Source organism: Rhinoraja longicauda, chromosome 2 (assembly GCF_053455715.1).
Source record: "Rhinoraja longicauda isolate Sanriku21f chromosome 2, sRhiLon1.1, whole genome shotgun sequence".
NCBI lineage: Eukaryota > Metazoa > Chordata > Chondrichthyes > Rajiformes > Arhynchobatidae > Rhinoraja > Rhinoraja longicauda.
Window position 1 is genome coordinate 43,980,442 of NC_135954.1, and position 22,327 is coordinate 44,002,768.

Genomic DNA, 22,327 nt, shown 5'->3' on the forward strand with positions numbered 1-22,327 from the left:
TTTGGGTGCAGTCAGTATTGAAAGGTGCAGAGGGAAGAGAATTCCAAACTTCCATTTAAGAGGTCATTTTTATTTGGTACGAGACCAAGTGGACCCTACCTCTCCTGCATTGGTGCATCACCCTCTCCTCCCCCCTCCCCCTCCCTTCACCCCCCTCCCTCCTTGCCTTCCCCCTCCCTCCCTAGGAGATAGATTTAAACTTTAAAATGTGAATAACATTAAAAATATAACCGATTTCAATGAAATTTCTTCGATTAACACCAAGGTGAGTAAGGTGGGCCTAAAATTGTCGTGCTATCGTGTACCGTTTTGGCTGTAGTTCAGGAAAAAACAAATAAACAAACAAGTTTTAGTATAAAGATATTGCAACTTCAACAGTGGAGTTCTGAATTTCTTTTCAGGTGAAAAGAGCATCTGTGGGCAAGTATTTTTTGTGAAATTGATCTTTCAATTAGAATGAACAGTAATGGGAAAAGCAATTTGATAAAATGGGAATAAAGTGTCCGAATTGGGGGAAGGCCAGTTTTACACGTCCGAGATCTGATTCATCAATGGTAAACCGTAATCAGCTATCTGAAGGTGAATCAGTGTCAGAGAAGTGGAAGAGGGGGTTTCCTGGGGATCAGGGTAAAAATGTTCCACAAAGTAACAAGGTGGGACTGACAAATACAAAACATATGTCAAGGTGTGCAGATGGCAAGATAAGACAATAAAAAAAGTAAGTTTACGTCCGACACCAAGAGCTGAAATAAAGCAGAATGAATAAAAGGGCAATGGACGTACAGGAGTGAAATTAAATGGAAAATTAGGAAAATAAAGAGTAGAAAAGTAGTGCCAAGTAAAATCAAACAATTCTAAGAGTGTTATAAGCATATAGAGAGCAAGCGAGTCAATAAGAGGAGGGCCTCTTAGGAACCTAAAAGGCAATCTGTGGATATAGATTTCTAAATACTTCTTCGCAGCTGACTTGAAAAATAGAGAGGAATGATACTAATGTTGTGAATAGGAGGATGTTTGAAACATTAGCTGGGATAAACATAGTAAAAGATTTGGTATCGATGAGCGTGAGGGAAGGAGGGGAAGACAATGGGGACCCAGCATGGGGTGACCATCGTGAAGAACAATGGGGGGACCACCGTGAGGGACGGTGGATGAACAAAGGGGAACCCGGTGTGAGGGGGAGGGGGGCACTCTAGTTTACAATCCTCTGTCCAGGGGATAAGTCTGTGTTTGTTTGTTTGTTTGTTTGTTTGTTCTGGTGAGGGCGCTGTGCATATGGCAGCCAGCCAACAGTCGCTTGTCTTTTTCTTTTTTTCCACTTTTAATTTAAAGTTTTTTGTGTTCCTTGTTGTGTGTTGTGACTGTTGGCAGACCAATTTCCCTCCGGGGATGAATAAAGTTTTATCATATCGTATCGCATTAGAAGGTTGAGCATCTTTGAAATGGGTAATTCAACGGTCAGGATAAAATGCATCCCCTGCATAAAATTGGACAAGTTCTGACCATCATTTTTCAATCCTTTCTCACTACTGTCAGAGGATTAGAAGACTGCAAATGTTGTACCATTATTTAAAAGGAGAAACTAACATAAACCAAGTAACTACAGCTCAGTAAAATTAACAGATGGGAGGCAAATTATTGGAGTAAATTCTAAGAAATAGTATGAATCTTTGTTTTGAACCAGGTGAATTTCACAGGACTGCAGGAACCAGGGTCCCAGTTTGTAAGAGCGAGCAATGTGAACCTGGGCCTCAATATGTCAGAGGAAGCCCAAACATCTGCACCCACTGAACCAGAAGCTGAACCATCGGGATGTCCGAATATTTGACTTTACTTTTAGACTTTAAACTTTAGAGATACAGCATGGAAACGGGCCCTTCAGCCCACTTAGTCTGGGTCGGCCAGCGATCACCCCAAACACTGGCACTATCCTTCACACTAGGGGCAGTTTTACAATTTTGAGGAGCCCAATTAACTTACTCACCTGGGCATCTTTGGAATGTGGGGGAAACCAGAGCATCCAGAGAAAACCCATGCGCTCACAGGGAGAATGTACATAACACATACAGACAGCACCCGTAGTCAGGATTGAACGTGGGTCTCTGGGCTGTAACTCGGCAACTTTACCGCTGCACCACTGTGCCCCCCAAATTGAATAGCGGATTAGAGTTTTACTAGCTCCCACCATGGCACCATCAAGCACCGCCTGCCCTACCAGTGACAAAGTTTCACACAGAAACTTCAGCCACCTCAGATAAACAGAACTGTTGTGGAACAACATTATTATCAATCCACAAGAAGTAGAGAACTACAATCTTCTTGTAATAAATGGTACCATTAAATCTACTTTCTCAAATAATTTGTCATAATAACTTTGTGATTCGTGTAAAAGAACATCCAAGACTCTGGATACCAACCATTTCCACCTTTATGATCTTTAAAAATAACCTGTTTCTCTATTTTTCCAACTGAAATGCATAACAACCATTCTCAAAATGATATTGCACCTGTCATACTTATCCACACACTATCTATGGTATTTTGTAGGTTCCCTGCATCTTCCTCCACCAAACTTTCTCCTTTAGATTAGTATTATCAGCACACTTGGATACATTACATTTGGCCCTGGCTTCTGTTATTGAGACAGACAATAAATAGCTCAAAAGCACACAAAGTGCTGGAGTAACTCAGCGGGTCAGGCAGCATCTCTAGAGAAGATGGATAGGTGACTTTTTGGGTCCAGACCCTTTTTCAGACAAAAAAATAAATAGCTCGTCTAATCACTAAACGTTGTGGCTCCCAACTGTAAAAGCTTATCTAAAATTGGCTTATTTCCAACTCGATTTTTGTTTTTGAACCAACTTTCAATCAATGCTTTTGTCAGCTTCAAACTAGCTTTAGTTTTCTGCGATCCCATGTGTCATGTTGCCAAATGCTGTTTCTAAAAGACAAATACACCCCATCTATTGTTTCGCCCTTATCTAACCTGCAAGTGAAATCCTCCTAATACTCCAAAATATTTACCAAACAAAAAATTGTCTTCTTAAATCTCTGCTATGAAGCTAAATTACATAGTATTTTTCCAAATATATCTGCCATTTGTGACAAATGTCAGCAATTGGAAGCTAATTTAACGCACACATTCACAAACTGTGAAAAAATCACTAAATTCTGGACAGAAATAGACAATAGACAATAGACAATAGGTGCAGGAGTAGGCCATTCAGCCCTTCGAGCCAGCACCGCCATTCAATGCGATCATGGCTGATCACTATCAATCAGTACCCCGTTCCTGCCTTCTCCCCATACCCCCTCACTCCGCTATCCTTAAGAGCTCTATCCAGCTCTCTCTTGAAAGCATCCAACGAACTGGCCTCCACTGCCTTCTGAGGCAGAGAATTCCACACCTTCACCACCCTCTGACTGAAAAAGTTCTTCCTCATCTCCGTTCTAAATGGCCTACCCCTTATTCTCAAACTGTGGCCCCTTGTTCTGGACTCCCCCAACATTGGGAACATGTTATCTGCCTCTAATGTGTCCAATCCCCTAATTATCTTATATGTTTCAATAAGATCCCCCCTCATCCTTCTAAATTCCAGTGTATACAAGCCCAATCGCTCCAGCCTTTCAACATACGACAGTCCCGCCATTCCGGGAATTAATCTAGTGAACCTACGCTGCACGCCCTCCATAGCAAGAATATCCTTCCTCAAATTTGGAGACCAAAACTGCACACAGTACTCCAGGTGCGGTCTCACCAGGGCCCGGTACAACTGTAGAAGGACCTCTTTGCTCCTATACTCAACTCCTCTTGTTACGAAGGCCAACATTCCATTGGCTTTCTTCACTGCCTGCTGAACCTGCATGCTTCCTTTCATTGACTGATGCACTAGGACACCCAGATCTCGTTGAACTCCCCCTCCTCCTAACTTGACACCATTCAGATAATAATCTGCCTTTCTATTCTTACTTCCAAAGTGAATAACCTCACACTTATCTACATTAAACTGCATCTGCCATGTATCCGCCCACTCACACAACCTGTCCAGGTCACCCTGCAGCCTTATTGCATCTTCCTCACAATTCACACTACCCCCCAACTTAGTATCATCTGCAAATTTGCTAATGGTACTTTTAATCCCTTCGTCTAAGTCATTAATGTATATCGTAAATAGCTGGGGTCCCAGCACCGAACCTTGCGGTACCCCACTGGTCACTGCCTGCCATTCCGAAAGGGACCCATTGGTCCCTAACTGGTCTATAATTACCCGTTTTCTCTCTCCCTCCTTTCTTAAAAAGTGGGATAACATTTGCTATTCTCCAATCCACAGGAACTGATCCTGAATCTATAATGTTTAAAATAATTTCGAATGTTGTTAATAGGAAGCTGATCCCTGACTCAAACCTAATAATACTGGGAATATTAGAAACAGATCAATTATTAACAACGAATCAAAGAATTTTTATTGATTATAGTTTAATAATTGGGAAAAAATTAATACTGAAATTCTGGAAAGGTCCTACATCCCCCACAATTAAAATGTGGATTACAGGAATGTCGGAGACACTTCATCTGGAAAGATTGAGACTTGTACTAGTGGACAGGTTGAATCTTTTCAGAGGAATATGGTCTCCATTTATTGTATATTTAAAGGGTCAAAATGGCTTGGTTCGAGGACTTGACCGTGGCCTGAATAATGGAATGGAGGAAGAATTATGAATAATAAATGATGGATATATCTCCAATGATAGATAACTTTTTTAATACTCCATTCATTTCTCCAATTTGGATCTCTTATTTTTATTTTATTTTTCTCTATCTTTTCCTCTCTTAAAAAAAAAAGTATAGAAATATGTAGGACATAATTGTTAATATTAATAATATCACGAATGTATGTAATAAGTAAATTTTATTAATATGTATTTATGTTTAATAAAAATATTTATCAAAAACAAAAAAAAATCTCTGCTATGAATTTGTCAGCTTTTAGTTTTCTTAATTTTGCCAGTTATTTCGGTGCCAAAGTATTTATTTTAAATTCCTCACTACGATAAAACTAATGATTCACTGCTAATTCCATTAAGAATTCAAGTTATGAGCTCTGAAACTTAACATTTGTCAGTTACTTCCCCCCAAAAATTAACAAAAAGTAAGAAATCAAATCAGCAGTAGTAAGAACTTAGGCCAGACATTTTCTTCATATGCACAAGTAGATTTGCATTACACTGGGTAAGAGTACCTTACTGCTACCTGCAAAGCTCTTTATTTCCCTCATTAGACCACCAACTAAACAAAAGGACTAATACATTTCTTAATGGGGGCTGTCTCTGCATATTCATATTCATAACAGCCCAATTTATTTTTAAAATCAATCCAGGCATATCTTCCTGCCCTCTTCTTTAATGCGGCTGAATCAATTAACTATCATGTTCTTCATCGAGGCATGTCCAATATGAAAACCATACCAAGCAGAAGTGTGTCTGACACCATGCATTAATCTTATTTCTTTCTCTTGAATTCTTCATGGGCCAGGGACTTTAGAGATCAAAGTCAAACTGGGAAAGTTGAAAATTACTTTCGAAACAATTTTCTGCAAATGTTACCATCTTTATCCACGGAACCACCTGCATTATTAAAATTAAATGAAACCAACATAGCTGCAAGAATCTAATTGGGAAACAGGGTGATAAATCTTGCGGAGGTGCAGAACCTGGCGGACTGGTGCTCAGTTAACAACCTGTCCCTAAACACCTCCAAGACCAAGGAGCTGATCATCAACTTCCTTAGATCACACAACGGGGAATACGCTCCGATCTTTATCAACGGGGACAGTGTGGAGAGAGTGTCCAGCTTCACGTTTCTGGGCACTCACATTTCAGAGAATCTCACATGGTCCACTAACACCGATGCGCTTGTCAAGAAGGCGTAGCAATGACTGTTCTACCCGAGAACACTGAAAAAGTCTGGTCTGCCCCAACAGCTGCTGACGATCATCTACCGCTGCACCATAGAGAGCATCCTAACACATGGCATCCCTGTGTGGTACCTCAGCTGCACGGAGGCAGAGAGGAGAGCTCTTCAGCGGGTAATCCATAGAGCTCAGAAGACTATCGGAACACAGCTACCAGCCTTGGAGGACATCTACAACACATGATGCCTCAGAAAAGCCACCAGCATTCACAAAGACTCCTCACACCCCTGCAATAGTCTGTTCAAAATTCTACCATCGGGCAGACTAATTTTTTTTAAATTCTACCATCGGGAATTCTACCTTCTACGCCCGCACCTCCAGACTCAGGAACAACTTCATTCCCAGGGCCATAGCTGCTATGAACCGGTCCTGCTGAGCCGGATGGTCACATTGCACAGTGAACCGGCACAGACCTACTTGAACTTTATACTGTTTTAAAACTGTTCTAATTTTGTTTCACTGGGTTGTATAAATTTATACTGATTAGCTAATTAATTTATTGCATCGTATGGAAGGCGCATTCCCAATCTCGTTGTACCCCTGTACAATGACAATAAAGATATATTGTATGGTATTGAAAGAAATTCAGGAAGTTACAATGCCCTCCATAATAGCCCATCATGTATTTATTTGCCTCTGTACTCCACAATTTGAGATTCTGGTCGACGTTTCAGGTCGATCAAATCCCAAACAAACAGACTTAAGAACAGTTTTTACCCCAGGGCCATACGAGAACTGAACACTACCTTCTGCACTAGGCAACACTGTTAAAACTTTTGTACTTAATATAATTGTATTTATTTGTTTTTGCATTTATTGCATATATGTTTTTACGCACCGTCAGGATTGGCTATTTTTTAATTTCGTTGTACTCGTTGCAATGACAATAAATGAATATTATTATTATTATTATTATTATTATTATTATTATTTGTATTAGAAAAAAATCATATGTGGTTAAAGTGCATATTATCAGATTTTTATTAAAGGGTCTTTTTATACATTTTGGTTTCACCATGTAGAAATTACAGCTGTGTTTATACATAGTCCCCCCATTTCAGGGCACCATAATGTTTGGGATACATGGCTTCACAGGTGTTTGTAATTGCTCAGGTGTGTTTAATTCCCTCCTTAATGCAGATATAAGAGAGCTCTCAGCGCCCAGTCTTTCCTGCTGTCTTTCCATCACCTTTGGAAACTTTTATTGCTGTTTATCAACATGAAGACCAAAGTTGTGCCAATGAAAGTCAAAGAAGCCATTATGTGACTGAGAAACAAGAATAAAACTGTTAGAGACATCAGCCAAACCTTACGCTTACCAAAATCAACTGTTTGGAACATCATTAAGAAGAAAGAGAGCACTGGTGAGTTTACTAATCGCAAAGGGACTGGCAGGCCCAGGAAGACCTCCACAGCTGATGACAGAAGAATTCTCTCTATAATAAAGAAAAATCCCCAAACACCTGTCCGACATATCAGAAACACTCTTCAGGAGTTAGGTGTGGATTTGTCAATGACCACTGTCCACAGAAGACTTCATGAACGGAAATACAGAGGCTGCACTGCAAGACGCAAACCACTGGATAGCTGCAAAAATAGGATGGCCAGGTTAGAGTTTGCCAAGAAGTACTTAAAAGTGCAACCACAGTTCTGCAAAAAGGTCTTGTGGACAGATGAGACGAAGATTAACGTCTGTCAGAGTTTTGGCAGGAGAAAAGTATGGAGGAGAGAAGGAACTGCCCAAGATCCAAAGCATATCACCTCATCTGTGAAACACGATGGTGGGGGTGTTATGGCCTGGGCATGTATGGATGCTGAAGGTACTGGCTCACTTATCTTCATTGATGATACAACTGCTGATGGTAGTAGCATAATGAATTCTGAAGTGTATAGATGCATCCTATCTGCTCAAGTTCAAACAAATGCCTCAAAACTCACTGGCCAGTGGTTCATTCTGCAGCAAGATATGAGATAAGTGACCATTTCTCTGTGAGCTCTTTAGCTGTGAATTATCAGACGCTGCCCACTGCTATTTAACAGTGAATAAGTTCCCTTTGCAGTTTGGTCACCAGCATGAATAAATTGTTTTTTTCCCTGGCACTCTCTCACCCTCTCAGTTGGCAGCTTGCCATGAAACCATCTTGCAATATATCCTCTCTCGACCTATGATTCGACCACTAACCAAGCTAATTTACTGCATTTCAAAAACTACACTGAGACATCTTTGAAGATGTCAAATGCTCAATACACCATTTATGCTTTAAGATTTTCATGGCATTTCCACTAGAATGGGCTGAGATACAATTACTTGTTCTTTTTAGATTCTTGACAGTAAGAATCAGGATATTTTGTGCGCTATTGGACGTGAACCAGTTCCATTTTGATGTTCATTGTGGGAATGCACATTAATGATGTGGTTGGAAACACAAGTCTGAAGAAGAGTCCCGACTCAAAAACATTCTTGCTATTGAGGGAGTGCAGCGTAGGTTCATGAGGTTAATTTCTGGGATGGCTGGACTGTCACATGTTGAAAGAATGGAGCGACTAGGCTTGTACACACTGGAATTTAGAAGGATGAGAGGGGATCTTATTCAAACATAAGATTATTAAGGGATTGGACACGCTGGAGGCAGGAAACATGTTCGAGAGTTGGGGGAGTGCTGAACCAGGGGCCACAATTTAAGAATAAAGGGTAGGCCATTTGGAACGGAGACGAGGAAAATCTTTTACACCCAGAATTGTGAATCTGTGGAATTCATTGCCTCAGAAGGCAGTGGAGGCCAAATCTCTGAATGCTTTCAAGAGAGAGTTAGATCGAGCTCTTAAAGATAGAGGAGTAAATGGATATGGGGAGAAGGCAGGAACGGGGTACTGATTGGGGATGATTTATCATGATCAAAGTGTATGGCGGTGCTGGCTCGAAGGGCCGAATGGCCTACTCCTGCACCTGTTGTCTATTGTCATCTGTCCATTCCCTCCACAGATGCTGCATGACCCACCGAGTTCCTCCAGCACTTAGTTTTTTGGCTTATGATGTGGCTCATATCAATGGATTGAAGGTGGTGAGCTCGGCATGTCCCCAGACACAATGTTAAAAAGTTAACTACATTATTAATAAACAGACATTTTAGAAAAACCACTGATGTTGAACATCTAAAACAAAATCAGAAAGTGCTGGAATTCCTCAGATCAGGCTGAATCATTGGAAAATAAACTGGTAAGTAAATAGCTATACCTCTTAAAGAGTCTCACAACTGGTAAAATGAGTCAAGGGCACCGAGCTGTAAGAAGAGGGAGAGATAGGGAAAGATAGGGAAGAAAGTCTCTAATGAAGAAACTTTATCCACCTCAGGAGCATTTCTCACCCATGGAGAATCGAGGACCAGAGGATATAGGTTTAAGGGAAAGATTTAATAGGAATCTGAAGGGTAACTTTTTCACACAAAGGGTGATGGGTGTATGGAACAAGCTGCCAGAGAACGTGGCTGAGGCTGAAACTATCCCAACGTTTAAGAAACAGTTAGACAAGTACATGGATAGGACAAGTTTGGAAGGATATGGACCAAACGGGCAGGTGAGATTAATGTAGCTGGCTGGTATGGGCAAGTTCCACACTGTATCAGTCTAGGACCGGAACAGGAGCGGGATATTCAGGGGCCATCCGATTTAACCATCATTAACTTTTAGTCAATGCACAAGGCAGAATCAAGCATTGTAACACACTGAGAAGGTTAATTTATCAATAGTCCTCAAAGATACTGACCAACCTGCAAAGCACTTCGATTTTTGTTACAGAAGACGGTTGCTTCATTTTCAGTGCAATGAAAGATGAGACCTCCAAGACAGTCACATGCTACATAAACACCAAGTCACAACCATGAGAAACCGAAGGGAACCTAACCATCTCCCATTACCAAAATTGATTCTCCATCATCAAGATTCTTGAGAACAATAAACACACAACTTTAACCAGTCCAGCAGTTAATACTCAGCCAATTAAGGAAGGTTCAGACGCTGGGTATCGTACAAGTTCCAGCCTCTGCATTGGTGCAGCACCTTCTGCTCCCCTGCTCCCCCCCTCCTTCACCCCCCTCCCCCCCTCCTCCCTCTTCCTCCACTCACCCATTACCTCCCCCACCCCCACCTCCTGGGAGCAACCCGTGGTTACCCTAGCAACCCACCTCCCGGCCCAGGGGGCCGCCATTGGTGGAGCGAGGGGAAGTGTCCTGTCCCGTCCCATCCTGGTGCGGGGATGTTCAGTGGTAGACGGCGGCGGCTCTCCCACTCTTGCTGAACCACTGGACTCTGGGCGGCGTGGGAAAGGCACTGAGCCTGTCGGAGAGAGGAAGGGGTACGGCACCAGGCTCAGGCCTCCACCAATGCCCGGCCTCACCGCTTCTACCGCCTTTCCACTTGGCCCACCTCAGGCTCGCGGTTACCCGGTCATGTCCAAGTCCAGGCCCAGGCTCCGGCTGCTTCCCCCTGCACCAGGCCTGGCTCTCCCGCCCCCAAGAGACAGGCGGCCGAGCCCTGCTCAACGGCCCCATCTGCGCAGGTGCGGATGCGTTTGTTCTGCGCACGTGCGGATGCGGCAGCCATCTTACGTAAGTACCAGATCAACGGAGCCCCAACTGCACATGTGTGGTTTTTTAAACTTTAAAATGTGAATAATTTAAAAAATATAACACCGATTTCAATTAAACCTCTTCCATAGGACCACGGGACGACAGTAAGGTGGGCCTAAAATTGTCACGCTATTGTGTACCGTTTTGGCTGTAGTTCAGGAACAAGCGATCAATCAAGAGTTTTAGTATATAGATGGGCCAAATGCAGGCAGATGGAAGTAGTGCACATGGGGCACCTTGTTCGCCTTGGGCAAGCTGAGCCAAAGGGCCTGCTACCGCAATGCATGTCTCTGACTGTATGCAGATGCTGATTTACAAAAGTGCTGGAATAACTCAATGGGTCGGGCAGCATCTCTGGAGAAAAAGGATAGGTGACTCTTCGGGTCGAAACCCTACTTCAGACTGAATGGTGGTGTGGTGGGGAGGGGGGAAGAAAGCTGGAAGAGAGAAGGGGCTGGGCAAAGCCTGGCGAGTGGTAGGTACCAGTGAGGGCAATGCTTTTCATAGGCAGATGATTGGACAAGGGCCAGAGATGAAAAGACAATTGGTGTGAGATAAAGATAGAAGTGCAAATTGTGAAGCCAGAGGAAGGAATATTGGTGGAAGGGAAGGGGATGGTAAGAAATGGGTGCACGTCCAGGTGGAACTCAGGGATGTGAGGGGAAAAGGGGGGGGGGAATTTGTAGATAGTCACCCAAAATCAGAGAATTCAATATTCATACGGTTCGGTTCCAGTTTGTGTGCGACTTCACTGGCAATGGAGGAAGCCCAGAACAGAAAGATCAATATGGAAATGAGAAGCGGAGTTAAAATGCTTAGCAACCCAGTGTTCAACGAAGTAGTAAGTCTCTGTTAGATCTCGCCGATGTAAAGGAGGCCACATCTGGAACTCCGTATGCAGTAAATGAGGTTAGAGGAGATGTACATGAACCTCTGTCTCACCTGGAAGGACTGCTGGGGTCCCTGGACAGATCTGAGGGAGGAGGTATAGGGACAGATATTACATCTCCTGCAATTGCAGAGGAAAATACCTGGGGAGAGGGTGGGAAGGGATGAATGAACCAAGGAGTTGCGGAGGGAACAGTCTCTGCAGAAGACAGAAAGGGGTTTAGATGGGAAGATGTGATTGGTGGCGGGATTACATTGAGGGTGACGGAAATGTCAGAGAATGATATGTTGGATGCAGAGGCTGATGGGGAGAAAGGTGAGGACCAGGGTAACGCTATCCTTCCGTCTGTAAGCAGGGTGGGGGAGCAAGAGGAGATCTACAAGACACAAAGGAGACAAGGGTGCGGGATCCATCTATGACAGCAGTGGCGAAGCTACGTTTACTAAAGAAAGAGGACATTTCTAAGAAAAGGGACATGTCCTAGAAGGGAAAGACTCACCATGGGAGCAGATACAGCACAGACGGAGGAATTGAGAGTGGGGTACAGCAACTTTGCAAGAGGTAGGGGTGAGGAAGTGTAGTCCAGATAACTGTGGGATGTCAGTCAATCATGTATGACCCCTGTGTTGGAGGCAGAGAAATCAAGAAAGGAGAAAGAGACTTCAGAGATAGTCCAAGTGAATTTGAGGCCAAGGTGAAAGTCGGTGGTAAAGTTAATTAAATCAATGAGTTTATTCAATAGTTCAAGTCAAGGTATTGTATTTCCGCAAAGCTCAGCCTGGTATTTCAGCAAATCTCTTCCTAATATCACATATTCTACAATACTTTTTTTAACCATATTGGTTATGATTACACTAAGTCAAAGTTATCCAACTGACATTTCTTCACATATTGAGTCATAAAGATGGGATATCAACAAAAGCACACCAAAAAAAAGAGATCCGTCCTTTATTTGGTTGGTATTTCATATAAACAGCAAGTTTCTGTAGCTTGATAATGAAAAACAAGAGTAACTACAACAAGCAAGATGTTTCTAGATATTTAAAGACAATTATATATGTAACAAGTCTATCTTCAGTTAAACCAGCATTTGCAGTTCCTTCCTACAAATTAATTTGACGTTGTACTGAACTTTCCCAAGGTTATGTTCTATAGACGAAGTTAAGATATTCTATTTCAGCAAAGCTTTCCTGGCATCACTCATATAATTTTGCCACATGATCCATACAAACTTTGAACTTGGTTAGACTCACGTAATGTCACAGAATTGTACTCTGGTTTTTATCAAATACACTTCATCCCAAATGTAATTCAGCCCAGGAAAAAATGATTTCGTGCAAATGATTTACGAAATGAGATTAGCTTTATGCCATAAATAATCTACAAATAGCAAGTCATTTATTAAACATTAGGAGGCATTACTAATAAAGATATTTTGACAGATATGCGGTTAAAACATAGAACAGTACAAGAATAGACCCTTCGGCCCAGCAAACATGATGCCAAGACCAACTCTTATCTGCCTGCACTTAATTCATATCCTTCCATTCCCTGCAAATCCATGTGGCTATCTGTGTCCACCACCACCTCTGGCAGTGTGTTTCAGGCACTCACCATCCTATGTATAAATGATCTTTCCTGCACATCTCCTTTAAACTTTGTCCCTCTCACCCTAAAGTTAGCCCTGTAGTATTATTTTTTTCTATCCTGGGGGAAAGATTCTGACTGTCTATCCTATCTATGTCTCTCTTGATTTTATTTACTTCTATTAGGTCTCCCCGCAACCTCCGACTTTTCAGAGAAAACAACCCAAGCCTGTCCAACCTCCCCCTGGAGCTAATACCCCCTAATCTAGGCAACATTCTCGTAAACCTCCTCTGCACCCTTTCCAAACTCTCCACGTCCTTCCTGTAATGGGGTGACCGGAACTGCACATAATACTTTATACGCAACCTAGCAAAAGTCCGATAAAGTTGCACCATGACCTCCTGACTCCTACACTCAATGCCCCGACCTATGAAAGCAATCATATTTTATGTCTTCTTTACCACTCTATCTACTTGTGTTGACACGTTCAAGGAGTTATGGACTTGGACCCCAAGATCCCTCTGTACATCAATACCGTTAAGGATCATGCCACTAATCATATATTTTCCCCTAACATTCGACCTCCCAAAGTGCAACACCACACAATTGCTCAGATTAAACTCCATCTGCTATTTCTCCACCTACTTCTGCAGCTGATCTATATCCCTGCGGCTAGTCCCAGTATCAGTAAGCCAGTTTTGAATGCATACAACCAAGTCACCGTTAATGTACTTAAATCTTTTGGTCACTGTCTCTCACCCGCCTCTCCCTCCCCCCCCCCCCCCCATCCTAATTTAATTGCCAATTAACCCCAACACTTACTTGCTAGCTCTTACCCCCCCTCCCCACTCCTTTTACACCAGCCACTCCCCCCTCCTCTTTCATTCTTGATAAAGGGTTCCAATCCAAACATTGACTGTCCATTTCCCTCCAGATGCCTCCTGACCCTTGGAGAGTGACCCCTTTATTACTAGAGTCCAACATCAAGAGTCTCTTGTGCCATCATTTTTTTTAAAATCAGATTTTGATTCATCTATCCTCTCCGATTAGAATTTTTGTTCCAATCATTTCCTCTCCAAGGTCCTTTAATGTCAATGCTTCCCAAATCCATTCCCAGCTCCAAGTACATTTCCTCATTGGACCTCCTCTTTACCTGCTCATAACAGGTTTACCGAGTCAGTTATAAGAACACCCAAGAAATAAAAGTAGAAATAACCCATGCAACCCATGCCATTGATCGAAATCATTGTGGATCTTTTATTTCAGCACCACTTTTCTGCACTACTCCCATTCTGCACAATTCTCTTAATATCCAAAATCCATCAATATGTCAATTATGGATATTCTCTATAATTATGCAGTAAACAGTGAGGAAGCACCAGACAGGGCGGGATGGCAAGAGAGAAAGGGAAATGTTGAGGAGATGAAAATGATAACAGTATGGAACAAACAAAGTGAGAAGGACACTGATTATGCTGTTCTGTGTATTTGACTGGGTACTAGTGGCTACTGGTGGTGAGCCATTTCATAGTTGAAGAAATAGTTCATATCAATGGGCCTGGGGACATTGAATTATAGAACAGGCAGTTCAATGAAGCAGACTTGTGTGCAATTTCATCAGAAATTTTTCATTCCATTTTAAAATCTGTAGATGTCGGTCCAAAGTGATGACTGAATACATCATTGACAAATATACAAGGACTCGGATTGATCGCAATTGTCCACAAATTTCAGATGATTAAAATAAAATGCTTTGTTCGTCTGTGCAGGTATTGCTCCAGCAACAAGTCACCACTTCTGTCTCACTATCATCCCTTCTGTTTTGCTGGAATCTGCCTCTTCCAATTGTCTCCTGTGGCCCAAGGAGGGAACTATATGTCCTCTGCAAAAAGAACCACAGTAGTTTCAATGCCTTCAAAACCCTGTCAGGTAATGCACCAAAACTATTTGAAAGCATGCTCCAAATGTTAGTGAAAAATAAATTCAGTTTAAAAGTTCTCAACCTCTTACTGGCAACAACCCGTGATTATTTAAAATGCACAAGACATCAGTGGTTTCCCTTTCAGTCTCGAGTTTGCTAACTGGCTATGGACCCTTGAAGAAATATGTATATGTTGCCCATTTCATACAGTGCTCAGTTGCAAATTGGCATCAATTTCAAACATAGTAATTTCTTAAAGACGCCCAAACAATTAAGTAACAGCAGAGCATTATCAAAAGCTATATCGAGTCTAATATACAAAATACCTTTCTGCTCCAAAGCCCACATTTTCCAGATTAATGGGTTAGACAGTGAAATGTTTAAAATCTGATTCTAAGTATGTAGTTACCATGTAACAGAATGCTAAAATAACTTGAGATTCAAAATCTATCTTGCTTATCACAAATTCTAATCATGTGGTTATCAGATCTAATAGTGTATGAAAGCATTTTGAGATTCAAAATCTCTCTCGTAATCTTGATAACAAGGTGACATTTAAGTGAAATGGTTCATTTTACTTGGAAAAGAAAAATCACATGTTAGATCTGTCAGAAGCTTGGTGAAATGTGATTTACAGCTACTACAGGGATAGATTGAACGGCTCAATGGGTACTTATTAGAAATCAAACATCATGTTAGAATTCTGAACAGAATCAGCATACTTACAGTCAGAGGACATCAGCAACACAAAAACCATCTCATAAAGTCATAGAGCATGGAAATGGGCCCTTCGGCCCAACTCATCCATGACGATCAAGATGCCCCATCTAAGCCATTTTGGTTTGGCCCATATCCCTCTAAATATTTCCTATCCATGTACCTGTCCAAATATCCTTTAAATGTTATTATTGTCCTCAACTACTTTCCCCGGAAGCTTAGTCCATATACCCACAACTGTGAAAAAGCTGTCCCTCAGATTTCTGTTAAATTCTTCCCCTCTCACCTTAAACCTATTCCTTCCAATTCTCGATTTCCCTACTCTGCCAAAGACTCAATTCATCCTATCTATTCCATTCTATTAGATCACCCCTCAGCCTCCTGAGCTCCACAGAATAAAGTCGCAGCCTACCCAACCTTTCCCTAAACCTCAGGCCCTGGAGTCTGCTAACATCCTCGCAGATTTACTCTGCAATTTTTTTCCAGCTTAATAGCATTTTTCATATAGTAGGGTTACCAAAACTCAACACAATACTGTAAGGGCAACCTCACCAACACCTCGACTGTGACATAACATCCCCACTTCTACACTCAATTCCCTGAATGAAGGCCAGCATACCAAAAGCCTCCGTCACCCATCCATCTGCAACTCCATGATCAGGGGCCTGTGTATCTGCACTCCTAGATCCCTCTGCTTCACAAAACTCCCCAGAGCTCTACATTCACTACTAAGATCCTACCCTTGCTAGACATCTCAAAATGCAACATCTCACATTTATCTGAATTAAACTCCATTAGCCATTCCTTGGCCTACTTGCCCAGCTGATCAAGATCCCGCTGCAAATTCTTGTTAACAATCTTCACAGTCTATGATACCACCTATTTTAGTGTCATCTGCAAATTTACTAATCAACCCTTGTACATTCTCATCCAAATCATTGATAATAATGACAATTAGCAATGGGCCCCACACCCATCCGAGGCACTCCACTAGTCACAGGTCTCCAGTTCCGGAAACAACCTTCTACCACCGCCCTGTGCTTCCTACCAAAAAGCCAAATCTGTATCTAATTAAACACAAAAAGCTGGATTAACTCAGCGGGTCAGACAACATCTCTGGAGAAAAGGAATGTGATGTTTCGGGTCTGAAGAAGGGTTTCGACCCAAAAAGTCACCTATTCTTTTTTTGGAGAGATGTTATCTGAGCCGTTGAGTTCCTCCAGCTTATTGTGTCTATCTTTGGTTTAAATCAGCATCTGCAGTTCCTTCCTACACACTCTGTATCTGGTTAGCTAGCTCTCCCTAGATTCCATGCGATCAATCCTTCCAGAGCAGCCTACCATGCCCATACCTTACCAAAGGCCGTGCTCAAGTCCACATACACTATGTCTGTGGATCTGTTTTCGTCAACTTTCTTGATTACTTCTTCCAAAAAACGAAGTCAAATTTACGAGACACCATTTCCCATGTACAAAGCCATGTTGACTATCCCAATCAAACTTTTCTCTATAAAAAGGCATGTATATTTTATCCCTCAGATTTCGCTCCAGTAACTTTCCTACCATAGATATTCAGCTTACTAGTCTACAGCTACTATTTCTTTTCTCTGCTGCTCTTTTTAAATAGAGGCACAGCATTAGCAGTCAGCTCCAGTCTGCCAGCACCTTACTCTATACCCACACTTTCACATCAAGCGAAGACTGTGAACAAACGTTAAACAAAACACTCAATAGTGTTTCTAAATGCTAACATCAAAGGAAATAAATCACTGATGAATTAATATTCAAAATCACTTTTTCATCCAGGTGCTCATTCCTTAAGTAGCACTTAAGATTTTTAGCAGCACCTCATGCTTCTACTCAACTTCTAAATTTTGCAAAAAAGCTTTAAAACAAATTACTTCCTTTTATATATTTTTAATATGTTAATTAAAATCCAACTACTTCTTCCTGCAGGGTCTTTCAAAGCAGCAAATATCCAGTACTTGTAGTCGTATGTATACGCTGTATAGAGCAAGAATATAAAATCTACACTTAAGTAATAAAAGGAGGCAGAGATTCCTTCTGTCAACAAATCTCAAAACAACATCTAAATACATTACCATAAACAATTTCTCCCCCTAATTAAACCAATAAATTATCAAAGAATACAGACCTGAACCAAGAGGTAGAACTGGTCTGGTGTGTTCCTGAGTTGAGTGGCCCGTTAGGAAGTTTGAGTGTCGAGCTGTACCAATCTGGAAGTGAGGTAGAGCTAAGTGGAGAGAAAATAAAGGCTGTTTTAAGCAAAGGTCTGTGGTCTCTTAAGAAAGTGAAGTCTCACCGATTCATATTCAACAGTGTACAGTATGTGCTCACTACAAACACACCAACTGATTTTCTCCAAATAAAACACATTATCTAGGGTAATGCCCTACATATGTAAAAACATTGAGCTAGCACATAAGTGATGACTGCTCAGGAAAGCAAACTTTGCATAAATTTGTGACAAGCCCTCAAGCACCAGCTGTATAACACTAAGTGCTGGAGGAACTTGGGTCAGGCTACATCTGTGAGAGGTGTAGGAAGGAACTGCAGATGCTGGTTTAAACCGAAGATAGACTGAAGAAGGGTCTCGATCCAAAATGTTAGCTATTCCTTTTCTCCAGAAATGCTGTCTGACCCACTGGGTTACTCCAGCTTTTTGTGTCTACATCTGTGAGGGGAATGGACAGACAACATTTCTGGTCAGGACCTTTCTTTATTCATGCAATGCTTCAGTCTGAAGAAGGATCCTGACCCGGACCATCACCTGTCCATTCCCTCCACGGATGCTGCCTGACCTACTGAAATCCTCCAGCACTTTTTATTTTGCTCGAGATTCCAGCATCTTCAGTTTTCCGTGTCTCCAAGCAACAAATGTAACTAGATTTCTTAATCAACTTTATAGAAGCAGTAATATTGATTTGATAGTTGTTTTGGTAGCTATGTCATTGTCCTTAAGGAGTCTGAGGTTTCCACATTATCCTCATCAGTCACATAGAACTGGAGTGAAAGCAAATCATCCTCAATCCTGAAAGACTGCCCAGTAAATAAATCTTTGCAAACATTTGAAACAAGACATCGGTTGTAACTAGATTTTGTTTTTGTCTGTGCCAATTTTGATGCAGAAATATAATGTATTTATGAATTCATGTAAGTTATGAAAGGCAATGTCTAGAAACGGTACCAAAATAAATCGTGAACGTTTCCTATCGGAGGTATAAATCTGACGAGCAGTGGCAGTTTGGCACACTGTTGGGAATAGGAGAGCAGTGCAAAGCAAAGCCGGTGCACGATTCAAATAACTCACTTGTGCTTTGGCGACGGGGAGGTTTATTACAGGAAACAAGCGACTGATCATCAACTACTCAGGAAATGGACTGTTGAGGATCACGGAGAGATTCAGTGCACATCTCCAGGGCAGCCGACCGGTTTGACACTGAACCAGCACTCAAAGGGAATATCATACACTTGCTGCAGAGCCGGGGAGGGAGGGAGGGAGGCCGTTGGTTCCCCAAACTGCCGAACCCTGAACTCCGCCCCACCTACGCCGTCAGTCCCCGCCCCACTTACGTCGTTGCTTCCTCCACTTACGCCGCTCCTCCCGCTCCACTTACGTCGTTGCTTCCTCCACTTACGCCGCCCCACTTACGCCGTCAGTCCCCGCCCACGCCGCTGCTTCCTCCACTTACGCCGCTCCTCTCTCCCGCTCCGTTTGCGTCGACGCTCCTCCCCGCTGCGCCACTGGCGCATTGACTCGCCGCCGCTGCGCTCCACTTGCGCCGCTCCGCGCAAACGGCCGACAAACGAGTGCGCAGCTCGTGCGCAGCTCGTGCGCAACAGACGCCTTGGCTCCACACCCACCTCGACAGCGCCCTCACAGGTCACTCTCACACCCCGCAGCAGCCCTGACCCCAACTTTGACTGGCTTCAGATTGGAGAGTTTTGAGTGCTGAAAACTAGGCACTTTCCAAAGGTCAAATGTTTATGGAGACACTAGAAAAAGAACATTGACACCCTTGACAAGAGGCTTGCAGCACGGTTTGTTTGTGACGACTATTCAAGACAGTCAAGCGTCTCCGATGTGTTAAATCGTCTTGGCTGGGAGTCACTGGAGTCAAGATGCACCAAAGCCCACTTATGTACTGTCTACAAAGAGACTCATGGCATCATCCCCAGTAACATATTTCACTTTATTCAATTCAATACCCAGAAATTTACAAGATAGTCCTCAGGTCACTTCATGTATACTAGAATTAGAGCAAACAAAAATAGCTCCCTACAGTCACTATATCCATGGACTATCCCAGAGTGGAACATCCTTTCCGACACCACCAGATGTGCACCAACCTTGTCGCTCTTCAAGTCACAGCTCCACAGCTTGGACATGGATCATCTCAACAAACTTGCCCACATAAAAATCTAAATAACCTTTTTGCAGTCAGGACCCATGCGAGCGAAACCTGCACGAGATAGCCCAGCTGTTGCCGGTTGTGCGGTACAAAACAGAAACAAGGGATTGTAGTCCCCTGATGCAATGTCGCAACCCAAAATTAATTTATTTCCCCATCAGATGCTGCTCGACGTATTGAGATCCTACAGCAGTTTTTGCATCAAATGTTTATCTTGTAGGAGGGTTTTTTTGCACCACTTTTTATTTACATGAAAATATGTTCAGAATATCTGGGTTAAATCCTGACCTCTGGCACTGTGTGGAGTTTACACATCCATGGCGGCAGAGGGGAAGGAGTGTGGGGGTTAGTAAAGAGAATGTTATAGGCAAGGGAAAGAAAGAGAGAGAGAGAGCGAGAGAGAGAGAGAGAAAGAAAGAGAGAGAGAGAGAGAGAGAGAGAGAGAGAATGAGAGAGAGAGAGAGAGAGAGAGAGAGAGAGAGAGAGAGAGAGAGAGAGAGAGAATGAGAGAGAGAGAGAGAGAGAGAGAGAATGAGAGAGAGAGAGAGAGAGAGAGAGAGAGAGAGAGAGAATGAGAGAGAGAGAGAGAGAATGAGAGAGAGAGAGAGAGAGAATGAGAGAGAGAGAGAATGAGAGAGAATGAGAGAGAGAGAGAGAGAGAATGAGAGAGAGAGAGAGAGAGAGAGAGAGAGAGAGAGAGAGAGAGAGAGAGAGAGAGAGAGAGAGAGAGATGAGAGAGAGAGAGAGAGAGAGAGAGAGAGAATGAGAGAGAATGAGAGAGAATGAGAGAGAATGAGAGAGAATGAGAGAGAATGAGAGAGAATGAGAGAATGAGAGAGAATGAGAGAGAATAAGTGCATACATAATGAATACTTGTTCACTAAATGCGGTCTGTACACATGCCCACCAACATCAATGTTCTGGTAAAAACAGATACTACACATGATCTTAGCTAAAAGGCCAAGAAGCGACACAGGGTGGCACAGTGGCGCAGCAGTAGAGTTGCTGCGTTACAGCACCAGAGACCTGTGTTCGATCCTGACTAGGGGTGCTTTCTGTATGGAATTTGTATGTTCTCCCTGTGAAGACATGGGTTTTCTCTGGGTGCTCGATTTTCTCCCAAACTCCAAAGACGTGCAGGTTTCTAAGTTAATTGGCTTCTGTAAATTGTCTCGCGTGTGTAGGATAGAACTGGTGTACAGGTTATCGTTGATGGGCATGAACTTGGGGGGCAGAAGGGCCTGTTTCCATACTGTATCTCTAAACTCTTTTTTTTAAAAAGCTCTAATATTCATGACGTAGAGTATGGTCTCTGGCTGCTTTTGTCCCTCTTGTCAATATTTCTATCAACTTTATTTAAAAGCTGGTTAAAAGAAACCAAGCACAGGCAATTTCCACTCTTCAATATGTAGTTCAGCATCTGGAACATTGGGATCTTCATGAATAGTCACAACAATGACAGACCTGATCAACGTCTGCTATCATAGCTGGAAAATTAGTTGCTTTGACAGCTGCCCTTGAAGAATCTGCAATTTCTGTAATGTCCTCATCATTCACCTCAGTTCTCACAGAACTGGAGTGGGAGCAAGTCATCCTCAATCCTGAAAGTCTGCTCAATAAAGAAGATTTTGGAAAATTTGTGATGACTCAACTTAGTTTCCATATTAGTGATAAAAATACAAAATTGCAAACTGTTTTGGACGCCCTGTCCAAGTCATGAGGCTAACCTGATATTGAGAAGCGATAACGGTAAGCAATTGGAAAAGGTGTCATAGTAGATTTGCTTTCTTCTTAATTACCGGTAAACAACTACTAATTAATTACCCATTTTCTTTGACATTTCATTTTGTGTGTCACATATAACCAAATAATAAATTTCAACTTCCACTCATTCATTAGAAATGGATATTATGTGAAAAGTTATGAAAATAAATTATATATGTGTGTGTGTGTGTGTGTGGTGTGTGTATGGTGGGGGGAGGAGAGGGGGGGGAGGAGGGCGAGGGGCATGAGTGGAAGCAGGGTGGGTGCATTGGCAGAGAATCTAGGCCCTGCATGTTCTTGGCTTATTCAGCTTCCATGCAGCCACAGTTTGTTTGTATTTGCCACAGATATACAAGGGAATGAGAGCAGGCACATCCCATCCAGGATTCTTAAGGGCAAATCACTCACTCAAATTAACCA

The 22,327-nt window shown here is 42.4% G+C and overlaps 1 protein-coding gene and 1 pseudogene across 3 annotated transcripts in view; both read right to left on the reverse strand.

The window, feature by feature from the left end:
• Positions 1-19,578, reverse strand: part of tpk1 (thiamin pyrophosphokinase 1) — a 299,450-nt gene extending 279,872 nt beyond the window's left edge. For 2 of the 3 annotated variants that reach the window (XM_078418380.1, XM_078418367.1), the window contains exons 1-2: positions 19,042-19,245; positions 17,866-17,964 (exon numbers count right to left, since the gene is read on the reverse strand). The gene's annotated coding sequence lies outside the window, so the exon portion shown is untranslated. Of the gene's footprint in view, positions 1-17,865; positions 17,965-19,041; positions 19,246-19,304 lie in introns of those variants that run through there. The other variant, XM_078418374.1, reaches the window with a different exon arrangement.
• Positions 19,579-20,992: 1,414 nt separating this feature from the next.
• LOC144611111 (U2 spliceosomal RNA) lies at positions 20,993-21,115 on the reverse strand (annotated as a pseudogene).
• Positions 21,116-22,327: the final 1,212 nt, after the last annotated feature.